Raw genomic sequence first — 14,343 nt, 5'->3', positions numbered from 1 at the left:
TTGGAATGAGGAGGAGACATGTGATTTATATTTATTCTCTCTGACGGATATATGAAAAAAACAAGAACACACTTATTCAGGTAAGGTGCACAATAAATCAAATTATTGTATTTGAGATCTTAATTGTTTCTACCTGTATAGTTTGTTTCAGCTGAGGAAGTAAATATCCCCATTCTGGAACTATCCTTCTCATGGACGTCATGCTTGCATTAAACGTGCTGCGCCCTTTACTGTCTTCAACTGTTACATTATGTCCCGCAAAACGGACTTTATACATGGTCTCATGACGTTGCATAAATGTAATGTCGCTCAGGATAATATTAGATGTTTGCGTCATAGTGGAGGCATCAGAAGCATCAGAAGCAAAGCATTGCTTGCGAAAAGGAGTAATAAAATAACTGAATAATCAAAAGAATGCATATTTATAGGTATACAGTTGTAAGGTGAGGTATATAGTACATTTGTGTACATTCTTTGATTGCCTTTTGACAACCACAAGGTTGCGCTATTAACTAATAATTATACTCTGAGCTTTGATGCGGAATTTTTCAATAGTTTATGGGCAACATTAAATACTACATCAATAAAATACTTATTTAAAACACTTATTTCTCTCAACAGCGTTTAAGCTTATTTCGAAAACATAGGCACATTTGTATTGTTGCATACAACCATGGTGTTCAAACTACAGAAGTAGTAGCAGAACCAGAACACTGCCCCTTACTATCACAACAAGTACGTTTGCACAGGCGCAGTGCAACGTGAGATCGAGTGCGAGTGCAGCAGCATAGTGGTTTCGGTTGGCTTGTGGGATCCGAGAGAGCATTCCTGGCAACGTCGCGATCGGGGGATAGAAACAAGCGTTCGACTAATCGTGCAATGTTTCTCCCAGGGATCGGGATTTTTTCTGAGGGGATCTAAGTTGAACGAAAGTAAGAAGACCTCGTTGGGTATGATATGTTATTCAATTCTTCTTCAAAACATATTTTAATGTATCAGTTAGGGCGATACAACAACATTGAAAAGTGGCGAGTCAACTACTGCCGAGCTAACCAGGTAGTTAGCATTGCTTGCTAGCCAGCGCGAGCTACTTCAGCCTGTGCAGCTTGCGTACTACGAGGTAGTTTCTAGTCTGTATTGCACCTATCTAAACATTCAGTGACTATAGGGCCCATTTAGACTTATTCTTATTCTGTTCTGTTGATACAAATTGGTATGTAATGAAAGCCGCAATACTGTTTTATCAACTACCAAATATGCCCCATCCTTCCTGGTCAATCGGATCTCAGTGCGCATGCGTCGAGTATTTCGTGTACGTCGGGTCTGTAGTTTTTTCATACCAGACTTAATCATAATTGTAGAAGCTAAGCAACAATGGTAAAACTACAAGTACCAGACAATGGTTTCATTGTTTCGTTAGTTGGGAACGTAACCTAGCCATTAGCTATCTTGAACGAGCGTTGCATTTTGAAAAGTGCCGCAGTCGGGAAGTTGCCAGGGGGCCTTTAGTTTAGGCTATGTTACACAGGGAAGGATACATGTAAAACATGTAATTGTTTCCTGTGTGTGTGTGGGGTGGAAGGGATTGGTGTGGAATGCAAGTTAGTTAACAACTGCAGCAAACTTGTAATACACTAGCTACAAACTGGTTGTTAGCCAAGGCAGTGGGTACTGGAAGAAAAGGGGCAATGAATGACTGCTAACTTAGCTACCAGCTAGCTGCATTCAAACTGGGTAGCTAAATGTCCATTCACGATAACCCTTCCAACTTCCATATGAACCTGATAACCAAATCCATTAAAACCACCAAACAGGGTGCTGAAGTTAAATCTCTATTGCATGGTCATGTGTGTGTCATTGAGAAGCTTGCTGTACCTGTCCAGTTTTGTAATCATGTAGTTACTTGCGTGTGCACCAGGGTGTCCGACTCGATCAGCTGCCAATGTGTCAGGTGTGGGCTCACATTTGACCTGACCTTTCTCATCCGTCAAATAAGGGCAATATCGGAATGGCGTCTATACTATGTGAAATACTATATACTATATGGAAATACTATGTGAAATTATTTTCTATTCAAAGCGATTTGCCTGATCGTGAAACATGACTTGTAATGAATGGTCTGTCAGGTGGTTATCCCCTTTGATGGGCATCAAGCTTGCCAAATGTTCCTTGTAATAAATAAATATAGATTTAGATTTAGTCAAAGTTAGCTCACTATTAAATTGCTTTGCAATGAATGGACATTTGGCAAGCTTGATGCCTGTTAAAGGGGACGAGAGAGAGAGAGAGAGAGAGAGAGAGAGTCCATTCATCCTGTCAAATGTCAGAAAGACTTTCATCTGGGAACAGCACAGATATGACAGCATTTACGTATTTGGTTACTTCCTTCCCCTAAGTAATTGAATAACGATAATAAGGCCTATACCGACGATGATGATTAACTAACTTGGTTTAAATTAGAAGTTTTCTCAGGGGAAAAGGTCACGTCCACTAATATGGCAGCATCTGAGAACAGGGGGTGGTTCTGTCAGGCTCATCGAGGTTACATTAGTGTTTAATGACTTTTGCCGTTTCCTCAAGGATAAGAATAGTGGTATGTTAAGCTAAATTTGGATGGGAATTACATTAGAGATGGGGTAGTGCATGTTTGTGAAATTCTGAATACCACAGTTAATGTTGTATAACGACAGCCCAAGACCAGGCACTTGAGATTCTATTATCCCCCTTTCTCCCATCTGCTTCAGACTTCAGCCTCAAAGGCCCCATCACCGAAACATCAATGAAACATGATGCTTCGGGTGAAACCCATCAGGGAATTTCCATCAAATTCGCATGGTTAGAAGCAAACGCATGAACTAAGTAGATTTTGCTTAGGCCTAGTTGTAGAGTTTGAAAGTAAGGGCGCAATATAGGTATGGTATATATGTGTATATAGGTATGGTATATATGTGTATATAGGTATGGTATATATGTGTATATAGGTATGGTATATATGTATATATAGGTATGGTATATATGTGTAACTGAGGTGGCAGTGCTGAATTTGTTATGCTACAGAGAGCTGAAGTCGGCTCCTGTGCCAGTAATGATGTGGCCTTAACCAGTATCAGTCAAACCTGACAAGATAATTGTGATATAAGTATAAAATTGTGATGCAGCTGCATACATCTAATCATCAGCTGCATACATCTAACCATGAAGGAGTGAAGGACCAGGACACAGTGTCTTTCTCCTATTTATTCTGGATAGACTGATAACAGTGGATATGTGGAACGACAGGTGTGAAACAGCAACCACTAGCAGCTAAAACTGAGATGAAATGTTCAACAACTCGTAGAATTACAAATAAACCAACGAGGGACATGCAATATAATTCAACGCTTGCCGTTACTAAATTAATTTTTGTTATTTATAATATTAACATTGTATGGTTATTTTAAACGTGAATCATATTATTTCACGTTTTAAAAAGTCACATCAGTGATGACTTTGGACTGGATAAGTGTATTGGTTAATGATTTATTAATTCTATTTTTAGTTTCAACCTTCAGATGCCCACAGATGAGCCCATCTTGAAAATGAGGCATTCGTCCGAGTTCGAGTTGGTTACTGTAACACTGTAATATTGAGCTCTGTGGAAATGAGGCATTGATCGTACAAAGCTTCTGAAGCATCTCATGTATAAATTATAACTCCTGGTACCAGCGCGTCATACCAGGGGGATGGAGACCTCTGCTCTCTGTCTTCACCAGTGGTTTCACTGGTTTGTGAAACAGTGGTTAGTGGTTCGTGAAGCTATGCAGCCATATACATTTTGAACCCCGACGTGGACACGATGCCACTGATCAGAGCCTGTTGACATACTGAACGTTAGTGTAATGTGAGTTGCTGAATCGCATGATTTGTTTGTTTATAGTCTGTTTGCTACAGTGCGCATTTATTGCCTTTCAAAGTTCATATTTCTGAACTGGGAAGCTCACTGAGAATTAGTATCTTAAAGCTGCTTTAGAGATCAAAGGCTTGCCTATTTTAAAATAATGTAAAGCAGCATGTTTTTGTGTTTGTTTTGGTAATCCTCTCATGTTTGGTAACTTGGGACCTTCATAGTAAAGTTCCTCCTGCAGTACATCCACAGGGAACAAAACAAGTGTTGCTTGTCAGTATGATCTTGAGGAATATCCTGTTGTTTCTTGCATCCTCTGCTATTTAATAAGTGCATTATAAACACACACAAATAAGGAAGTTATATCTGTTTACATTTACATATGTTTACATTTATATATGTTTACATTTACAGTTATATTATATCTGATATAACTGTAAATGTAAACATTATTCTGATGCCCCCTGGCCCTCCCATTAGTGGTGGTGACTCACTGAACTCAGTTTTGTTAATCTTGAGAATAATGAGTCATGGTTCAAAGGAACTCATTCACAGGATTATGCTCTTATTCAGCTGTTAGAAACAGAAATTCCTATGAAGTGAATCAAACATGGCATTATTATAATTGATCTTATTAAAGGATTGTCCTTTATCCTTAATAAACGAGCCCTACATATTTAACAGGATCTTCCACAGACAGTTTTTCCAGTTGTGTAGTAGCCTATAGGCTATTCTTTGCTAGCCTTGTCGAGTCCTAACCACCACCCTGGCAGTCTTCCCACCATTTGTAATTTTAGAACTTGACTTGTTTCTTGCCAGGTTTTCTACTTCCCGGTTAAATAAAGGTTAAAAGAGAAATAAACAATATGCGGCACAGGCACAGCTCCACAAAATATGTCCCAGACAGACTGATCCATCAAACTCATTAGTGTAGCATCACAGGTCAGACAGGGAGGAAGCAGCCTCAGGCTAGGGATACCATCTGGCCCATGTCAAGCTGTGGGGAGCCGAGCAGAATACATTTGTGCATCGCTGTTAACTTTTTCATGAGTTAATGTTTTTATCTGCTTTAGATGTCGCTTGTTGCACATGCCTTGTATATGCAATCAGGCACTGCAGATGTTAGATGAAACAGCATTTGACCACCTGTGATACTGCAGCCCATTGATCTCTTTGATGTATTGACCACCCTTGAGGCTTGTCCGTGAGTTGTTGTATGACAGTGTTGCGGCGCTGACTTATAGAAAGAGGACCAGGATGAAATGAGAACTTTACTTTATAGCTGTACAGTCGTAAAACACGGATATCCTCCCCCCTCCCTCATTCCCCCAGGGAATGACCTTCCCCCTAGAGGCGTTTATGAAGCTAACAGACTCACTTTTAGCGAGGATTTGGGAGAGAGTAGAAATGATAGGGAGGCGGAGGAGATCTCCCAGTCAGCCCCCAGTGTGTACCCCTATAAGCTTTTCCGAGCCTGTTTGACTGGAGTAAATATAGCCTTGTTGGTTTTAGCTGGAGGACGAACACAGATGTTGAGGAGGCCTTTCTCTCCACAGACCAGCGTCCTCCCCTGCACCAAGAGTGGGTGAGAGATGGCCCCGCCATCCACAAAACACTTAAACTGTCTTATTGGATTCAACACAAAGCGTTTGACAGGCTTCTAAGACTTAACATGGTCGCTCTTTGGGGCTAGCAAGCATTTAGACAAGGACACAAAGGACTGTATGTAGAGTGGTTTTAAATGGCCGGCTACACTACAGATGGCTGTTCATTTAGGAAAGACCTGCTACACAGCACTGCCTCATCACTGAAAATAGTCATGGCTATTAGAGAGCTTTACATAGTGATTTAAACATGGCTACATACAGTCGTGGCGGGGAAACATTGTCATAGCCAGAGCCAGAGGATAGGCAAATTAGTTTGCCTGTCAAGGTCATCTCTCAGAGTTCTCATGCTGTTAAGTAGTCGAGGCCAAGTATGCAGGAGTGACCAAGTATGCAAGAGTGACCAAGTATGCAGGAGTGACAAGTCAACGCTAGCTGTAGTCTTAGAATGATACTAACAAGAGTAAAGGGCTTTTAATGTGCTGCTCCTTTTCATGACATTTGAGCTGATTTCTGTCCTAACAAATACCCTCTGTAATAAATTTAACTTAAAAAAAGAAATAAACTTCAGTACTGGTATCAAGATGGTGAGAGAGGATGAGGCCTTTGTACAGTCAATGCATGCAGATCTCTCAGTGTGATCTTAAGTGCCACCACCATTGTTCTTGGGACTTCTAAGATGTTAAGAGATGCTGCCTATCAATACGAAGTGGCTGTGTTGCTGAGATTTACCTCGGCTTTTTCACACTTCACTTGGTTTTTGCAGTCTGCGTTTTATCTGCCTTTTTAAATGCAGCCCTCTGCTGTTGGAAAGAGACAAGCTAGTGGCCAGCTAGCTGTCCTGTTAATTCACCTGATACATTTGAACCGTTTCTAACTGAGTTCTCACACACATGCTGGCCTTGACTGACGGGCAGTGTGTGCGAGTTAAGATATAAGGAGACTTCCACAAAGGGTCCTGTCATGCTGAGGGATAAATGTTCTGGAGAGGAGGAAATCCTGGAGAAGGGGAAAAGGAAACAGCTGATTCTGTTTATGTTTTATGGGGCGAGGAGAGGTAATGTGGGGGAGGGTGGGTTGTGGGGGAGGGTGGGTAGTGGGGGTAGTGGGGGCGGACCATCATAATGCTGTTATCAATTCGCCGTCTTGGCTCATGTGAAGTGCTAAGATGCTTCATTTGGATCACTTGAGTGACTGACAGTTCGATAGTGTATGGTGATCCTGCCAGTTGTATAGTTCAAAGGCTCGTACATCTGTAGAAGTAACCTCTGCAAAGGTGTGTGTGCATTAGTGTTGTCACGATACCAACATTTTGACTTTGATACCAGTGTAAGTATCATGATTTAGATTCTTAAATTATGGATATCTTTGTTGGCTGATACTGTGGCCAGAAGATCGTAAATTGGTGTCAGCCCCAAAAAAACGGATCGGCCATCCCTAATCATTGCATTTATGGTTATCGAGATAAATTGGTGAAATTATTGTGATGTGTTTTTGTCCATATCACCCAGCTCCAAGTGTGCCTCATTGGGAAATGAATCGTCAGTCTCTTACTCACACTGTTGAACCGTTCTGATTGGAGGTCCAGCTTTGTGCATAGCAGGAAGTGAGTCTGTATAGTCACCTCAGGAAGATGACTCGCTGTGAATCAGACAGCATGGACCAGTGGGGATTTGACTTAGAACACAGTGATAGATCACAAGAATATCAAGAGGAAGGACAGCTCATAGGAAATTGGTAGAATTCCTCCTGGTAAGGGCAGAGTAAGTCAAATACATTCTGAGTTGTTCCGTGACACGCTTACAGAGATCATGCGACTGATGTGCTGCAATAGGAGTATTTCACTATTCTAGCAGTGAGTTTTGGGGAGAATAGAGCCCCCAATGTCACGATGGCAAACGTTGGCTTGATAATGGGTGCATTCATGCGGCCGACGTAACAGCTCCAGGAACCGTGTGTAGAATTTGCATATTTCCTCTTCCTCTGTCTTTGAGGATGTTTCCACCGGGGCGCTGGTCACTTGCACGTGGCGCTTTTCCACTATAGACCGGGTCCCAATCCAGACTTTTTTGGGGTCCAAGCACTGATGTTTCTTTTTTGGTCCATTGTGTTTCCACCACTCAGGGTGATTCTGAGGACTTGAGGAGTACAGGGAGGAACAAACAATCAGCGTCGTCAGAAATGCACTTCCAACGAATTTCCCATGAAATGAAACCGATGCTTACCTGCAGCTGTGTAAACTTAACAGTGCGCATGCTTGTGTCTCCAAACCAAAGTAACTAATGTGTCAAGTGTTTTCATGCTTTTGTAACATGACAAGTAGTAGTCTCATAGACTAGTCTAGCCAAACAATGGGAGGACACAGTACACATCGCATGCCTACACCTCCCCAAACCCCGCCTAAGTCACAAAAATCTCCCCACGGTTCCAGGTCAGGGAAGGACCTTGGGGCCATGACCCTGGGCTTTTGGGGGCTTTGGGCCAAACACCTGTGCCAAAAGGGACAGTGGAAAAGTGCCATTACAGTATACCCGTGTCTTTCTGTGGGTCACCTTCACCGTCTCTCTGGGCTCCAATTTGCTTCCGCTAAAAACACTCTTCACTTTCTGAAACTTTGCTGAAGGGAAAGGTTTTGGTGGAAGCAAAATTGTAACTTTCTCTCTCCCTCTGTTCTTTCTTTCTCTCTCTCTCTCTCTGTTCTTTCTTTTCCCTCTCTCTTATCCTCTGGAATGTGTCTAGGGAGCCATGTGCGTATGGTCCCTCCCTACATGCATTTGTGCAGTGCACCTCCCCATGGCTCAGATCTGAACTCAGAACTGTAGAGTCATTGTTTTAATGCTAATTGAGTGTAGCATGTGGTCATTCCATGAATGCCATTTTCTCAATTTGTCATGGTACTGTGTAAGTTTCTGCATTTTTTTTTTCTCCTCATTTGATTTGGTGAGATGTAGTTACAGACTGATCGTTATTTATGATGGGGGCGGGTACATGGAGGGAATTGGACCTCCTAAAATACGAAAATTAACTACCCTCCCCTAAGCAACAGTTTTGGTCCAGAGAAAGCACTTTCTAAAGTGGAATATCACTATAACATGTTGTTACTGCCAGGGGTACTACCAGTTTCAGTACCCCACGTGCCCACTGGCGAAGGAGCGCCTTTGGGTCTTAAAGCTTATCTCACTTGAATCACCAGTCTTGACCATTCACCCAAGCTTTGAGGAGTAATAAAAACATCTCCGGATAACTTTTAACATTATTTTCAAATATTACCACCCAAAATACTTAACTCCAAAATGATTAACTCAGATTTCAAATTCCTCCTGTTTTGTAAAGATGTGTGTGTGGTAGAGTCCTTTCAGTGAGCTGGATGATTTGGCTCTGTTCACCTAAAAGAGCCGTTCATTCAAGAGAGAGTACAGTAGAGCCTGTTATCATCGTGGGAGAGATGGATGGACTGATACCGCAGACTGAGAGAGATGGCCGAGAGGGTGTTGGATGAAAGGACGGTGAAAAGGAGGTCTAGCTCGAAGTCGAGCAGTTTCTTACTTCCCACACGCCACCTTTTCTCTCCTTTCACATTCACTGTAGCGCTCATCATACCTTTTCTCATCTCTTTGGTCTTTTGGCATATCTGTCTAGTTCAGTTACTCAGGCCGGGGCCTCACCTTGGGAAATAAAGACAAGCTGGCCATGAAAGACAGACACAAAAGTAAAAGAAAGAATGAAAGAGATGAATAAAGAGTGTGGGAATGTGACAGTACTGTGTGTGTGAGTGTGAGAGAGAAAGAGAGTCGTCTCTTGAGCATTAGAGGGTGTGTGCTTGGTTTATAAGTGGATCCCCTCCCATCGGAGTGAATGCAGTTAGGAGGAGCACTCCTAAAAGGCTGAGGACAGGACACAGTCAAACACAGTGCATGCATTGTGTCTCCTAAAGTTACCAGGTGATCGGGACTGATTGCATCCGCATGGGTCCACAATGATTCACAAAATCCGGCAAGGATAATTGTACCTATAGCAATGCAAAACCTTGTTTTCAAATTGTCATTAGCCTTCAGTAAAATGTATAAAAGCTATTTCGGTGCAGCAAAAATAAGTCATGAATCTATACAATTGGACAGTTTTATTTTTTGTCAGATACAGCATCTCACTACGACGTGTCATGCATATTATTTGGTCGACAAAAAAGTTTGTCCCATAAGTCCACTACAGTCCTGGATGATCCGCTAATGTTTTACACTCAGAACCTGAAAATTCAGTTTTATATTCATGCAGTCTCTTTTACAAACCCAGTAAATTTTAGACCCATTCCTTCTCTCGACACACCCACACACATATACACACAAATACACACACACATATACACACACACACACACGGGTGTGTTTTTCCAGTGGTTCCCACGTCTGAATTTAACAGGAATGTTGGCAGCCCCATGGGGAGCCCCTAGGCTGTCTCCCTTTTTCTTTCTCTCTCTTTCTCTTCTCTCTCTCTCTCTTTGGCCTCCAAAGCTAGGGCCATGGTTGCATTCATCTGCTTGTCTGTTCGAACAAAATTATGTAATTGCAGAGAAAACTGACCATTTTCATGTCGTGCACAGCTGTTTGTTCACGGTGTCATGCAGCATTTTGTGACGTGGCGAAGTCACCACATCGGAATTCGATTAGGCGCACTGGTTTTATGGTTAACTGGTTTCAAACTCTAAGTGGACACTTCAAGTTTTTTGCCCAATCTATGCACTCCCGATCAGCTCTTGATGCATTTTTCCAAACGTAAGAAAATCAGAGTAGGTGAAACTTACTCGATTTGCGATTGATTGCTTTTATGGGCTCCTGGGCACTCGACAGCTATCTATTTTTTTCATTTGAGGATTTCATTTGAGGATAGATTTAAAAATATGAATTTTTTTTTTTTTTTTTTGTTTAACTGGGGGTACATTTGCATGAAGGTTATCATACTGTCAAAATTCGCTGCATCCTAGTCTATGCAAACTCAACACAGATGATAAAAACGAAAATGGCAAAATACTTGTAAATGTCATCCTTATCATGTAAGCCCCTGTTCACAAAAAAAGTACAATGTAGATCAAGTGGGAGGGGGGAGGGTACAAGGATAGAGTGGAATTCAATGCAAATGAAATGAATAAACCCATTACCTGCAATTTACCAGTAACTAGCCTAGGTAGGTACCAGATTAAATGGTATACCTAACGAAGTGCCTCTGTGTAAACAGGGCTTCTTTGAACTTGATATTGTATCAGCTGTACCATTTGGCCAAGTGTACATTTTGCTTGTATTTGTCTGTTTTTAGGGGATGTACCTGGAGATTTTGGTGCCTCAACCCCTTGTATCCTGTTCATCGGGACTACTCTATTGAAGAGGTGAGTTTATTGCGGACACTTTTGCCAGATTACTACTGGCTGAATTTCAGAGATGCCCGATATGGCTCTGGATGGCTAAGATCTCTATCAGGACCTACCAGGAACCTTCTCTTTGATTGATGCCTTAAGCTTAAAACCAACAAGAAGATATAAATAAGCACTGTTACTCTGTGGACATTATAAAGGGGTTTGGGGTTGATACCTTCATTTTTCTTTTCATTGTTCAACCCTAATTTGACCCAAGTAAGTTGATTTGAGAACATTCTTATTTGAAGCAACAACTCAGGAAAGAGTTTCAGGGGAGAGAAGAGGGAGCCAATTGAAGGCAGGGGATGATTAGTTGGCCATGATGGTATATGGGGGCCTGATTTGGAATTTAGCCAGGACACAACATTTACATGGCTACTCTTGCGCTAAGTGCAATGGGATCTTTTAACAACCACAGAGTTATGACCTCTGTTTAGATAGATAGGTACTTTATTGATCCCCGAGGGGAAATTAAGGCATTACAGCAGCTCACATCACAAACAACAACAACTAAATAAAGTGACATTAGAATAATAAAATACAAATCTGAAACATTATATACAGTACAAACAGTCCAGTATGATTTAACATTCCCCAGCCTTACTCTGATCACCCTGATCGAGCCAGCCGGAGGATGACTTGTACAATCTTATTGCGGCAGGCAGAAAAGATCTCCAATAGCGCTCCTTAGTGCTACGTGGTTGTAATAATCTGTTGCTAAAGGAGCTTGTCTGCTCTGCCACAGTGTCATGTAGGGGATGGGAGGGATTGTCCATGATGGCCAGGAGTTTGGTCCTCATCCTCCTATTGGCCACCTCCTCCACAGCGTCCAGGGTGACACCAAGGACAGAACCAGCTTTCCTAATAAGCTTGTTCAGCCTCTTTGTGTCAACTTCCTTGATGCTGCCCCCCCATCATACCACCGCGTACAGCACTGCACTGGCCACCACTGACTGGTAGAACATGTTCAGCAGAGTCCTGCACAAAGGACCTGAGCCTCCTCAGGAAATAAAGCTGGCTCTGGCCCCTCTTGTACAGGACAACTGTGTTACCAGTCCAGTCCAGTTTATTGTCCTCTCCCTGGATGGAGACAGGGGGACCCTACTCCTCCTAAAGTCCACCACCATCTCCTTTGTCTTGCTGATGTTGAATAGCAGGTGGTTCTGCTCATACCACTCAACAAAACTGTCCACCAGTCCTCTGTACTCTGTCTCCTGGCCTCCACTGACACATCCCACAATAGCAGAATGGTCTGAGAACTTCTGCAGATGGCAATTATCTGTGTTGTGCCTGAAGTCTGAGGTATAGAGGGTGAAGAGGAAGGGAGCCAGAGCTGTCCCCTGGGGGGCGCCAGTACTGCTCACCACCCAGTCCGACGCACATCCATACAGCCGTACAAACTGTGGCCTGTTGGTCAGGTAGTTCGTAATCCAGGAAACAATGGGGGAGTCCATCTGCATCCTCAGCAGCTTAAACGCAAGTAGTAAGGGCTGTATGGTGTTAAATTCACTGGAGAAGTCAAAGAACATGACCCTCACAGTGCTGCAAGCCTTATCTAAATGGGAGTGAGCTCTGTGTAGAAGGTAGATGATCGCATCATCCACACCAATGTCTGACTGGTAGGCAAACTGCAGGGGGTCCAAAGATGTCTTCACCAGGGCCTCGTGTGCTAGCACCAGTCTTTCCATGGTCTTCATGATGTGGGATGTCAAGGCTACCGGTCTATAGTCATTCAGAACATTGGGTTTCCTTTTCTTTGGTACCAGTACCAGGCAAGATGTTTTCCACATTGATGGAATGATTAACGTCTCAACTGAAAGATGGGATGGTCTTGACGGCTCTTGTTGGGGTCACACACACACACACACACACACACTGCCACTCTGCATAGAAAGGAGACATACCTTGCTCCTGTGAGTCTTTCACCAGAGTTCTTCCTTTTATAATAATGTTTGAATAGACTGGCCGTTCCTCTTCGCTCGCCACCTGTCTCTGTTCATTTGGAACTTGTGTGTTTGTGTGTGTGTGTGTGTGTGTGTGGGTTGGGGGGGGGGGGGGGGGGGGTGTTGATGTGGGGTTGTGTGTGCGCTTTGGCTGAATGAGAGAGACTGAGGCTCTTGCTGTGCTGTGAGTTTAACACTGTTTGCTCGGTTTAATGCCCTTGCTGCATTCTTCGCCTCTCGCTACAGTTTCCGTTTGTACAGTGTGTCTCCGTTCTGTTTGACCCCAGTGATTCAGTTCAGTCTCAATAGTCCTACTGTACTCCATTTGCCCTAACTTTGGCAGACTAGCCTAGTCTGCTCTGGGCTCACCACTACGTCACCACTACAGTTGCATTATGTCCTCATGTTACTGAGGTGTGTGTGTGTGTGTGTGTGTGTGTGTGTGTGTGCGCGCGCATGCATGCATGAAGAATTGTTTTGCACAGAGTGAGTGTGTGTATACAGTGATAGAAACACACAGGGAGTTTAGAACTGTACACAGTCAGCATAACTCTGGTCCTGAGGGATTGGGCTCTGAAGCATGAAGATTTTTGAGAAAATCCAGATGGGGAAAATTAATGGGGATTTTTGACTTGAACCAGAAGCTAGTTTATGGATTAGGTTTTGATAAAAGTTTCAAGTTTTCCTATTTGGAAAGCAAGACTGGGGAGGGGAATGGTCTTACTGGGCCAATGAGACCTTTCACACTTTAGGTGTGAGAGGAAGAATATCAGACCCTAGTAAAAACCAAAACACCTCGGGGGAAGAGTGTGTGTTTGTGCATGTTTTTGTGTTTCTCTTTTAGTTAATTTGACCCCCCCGAATCTCACAGAATACTTCTGCTGGACTCCTGTCTTTAGCCACGGAGGATCGACGGGGAGGGTGACAGAGCAGAGTGATTACGAGGCTATGGGTGTGCTTTAACCCACTTAACACACTCCGGCCAAAACGGCTGGCTTAGTGCTTTTAATGCTCTTAACACAAGCCAATGTTTTTTGCTTACCGATGCTCTCTTGTCTAACTTCCTCTGTGTGTGTGTGTGTGTGTGTGTGTGTGTGTGTGTGTGTGTATTGGGGGGGGGGGGGGTTGGGGTTAATACGTTTGTGTACACAGCTCGTCTGGCAGTTTCCTGGTCGTTAACACACTAGTGAAGTAGCCTGATGTGGTTTGAAGTGACTCTCCCCATTGGTTCCTTTACACACACAGCCAGGCTTGCGTGTTTATTTACCCCCACCAGAGTGGACCCTGCTGGGCTTGCCTCTGCCCTGGGGGCCTGTCTACAGCATGGAGCCCCCCTCATCTCCATCACCTCACTGTGTCCCACTGTTTTCCTCACTATGCCGGGCTCACAGTTAATAAAAACAGGCCCATAATAACGCCACGTTCTTTGCATTCTTTTCTTTGCATTGAGGCCTCTCTCTCTTACGTGGGCAGAAATGCGGGGCTTTACGCACAAACGGAGCGGCACAA

General features: G+C 43.2%; 1 protein-coding gene across 2 annotated transcripts in view; it reads left to right on the top strand.

Annotated features, from left to right (window-relative positions):
• The first annotated feature begins 836 nt into the window (after positions 1-836).
• Positions 837-14,343, top strand: part of sipa1l3 (signal-induced proliferation-associated 1 like 3) — a 57,500-nt gene continuing 43,993 nt past the window's right edge. The window contains exons 1-2 of one of the 2 annotated variants that reach the window (XM_083665599.1): positions 837-950; positions 10,795-10,864. The gene's annotated coding sequence lies outside the window, so the exon portion shown is untranslated. The remainder of the gene's footprint in view (positions 951-10,794; positions 10,865-14,343) is intronic. The other variant, XM_083665600.1, reaches the window with a different exon arrangement.

This window comes from Argentina silus, assembly GCF_951799395.1.
Source record: "Argentina silus genome assembly, chromosome: 3".
Taxonomy (NCBI): domain Eukaryota; kingdom Metazoa; phylum Chordata; class Actinopteri; order Argentiniformes; family Argentinidae; genus Argentina; species Argentina silus.
The sequence above is the reverse complement of the archived record's forward strand: the minus strand, read 5'-3'. Positions and strand labels throughout refer to the sequence as shown.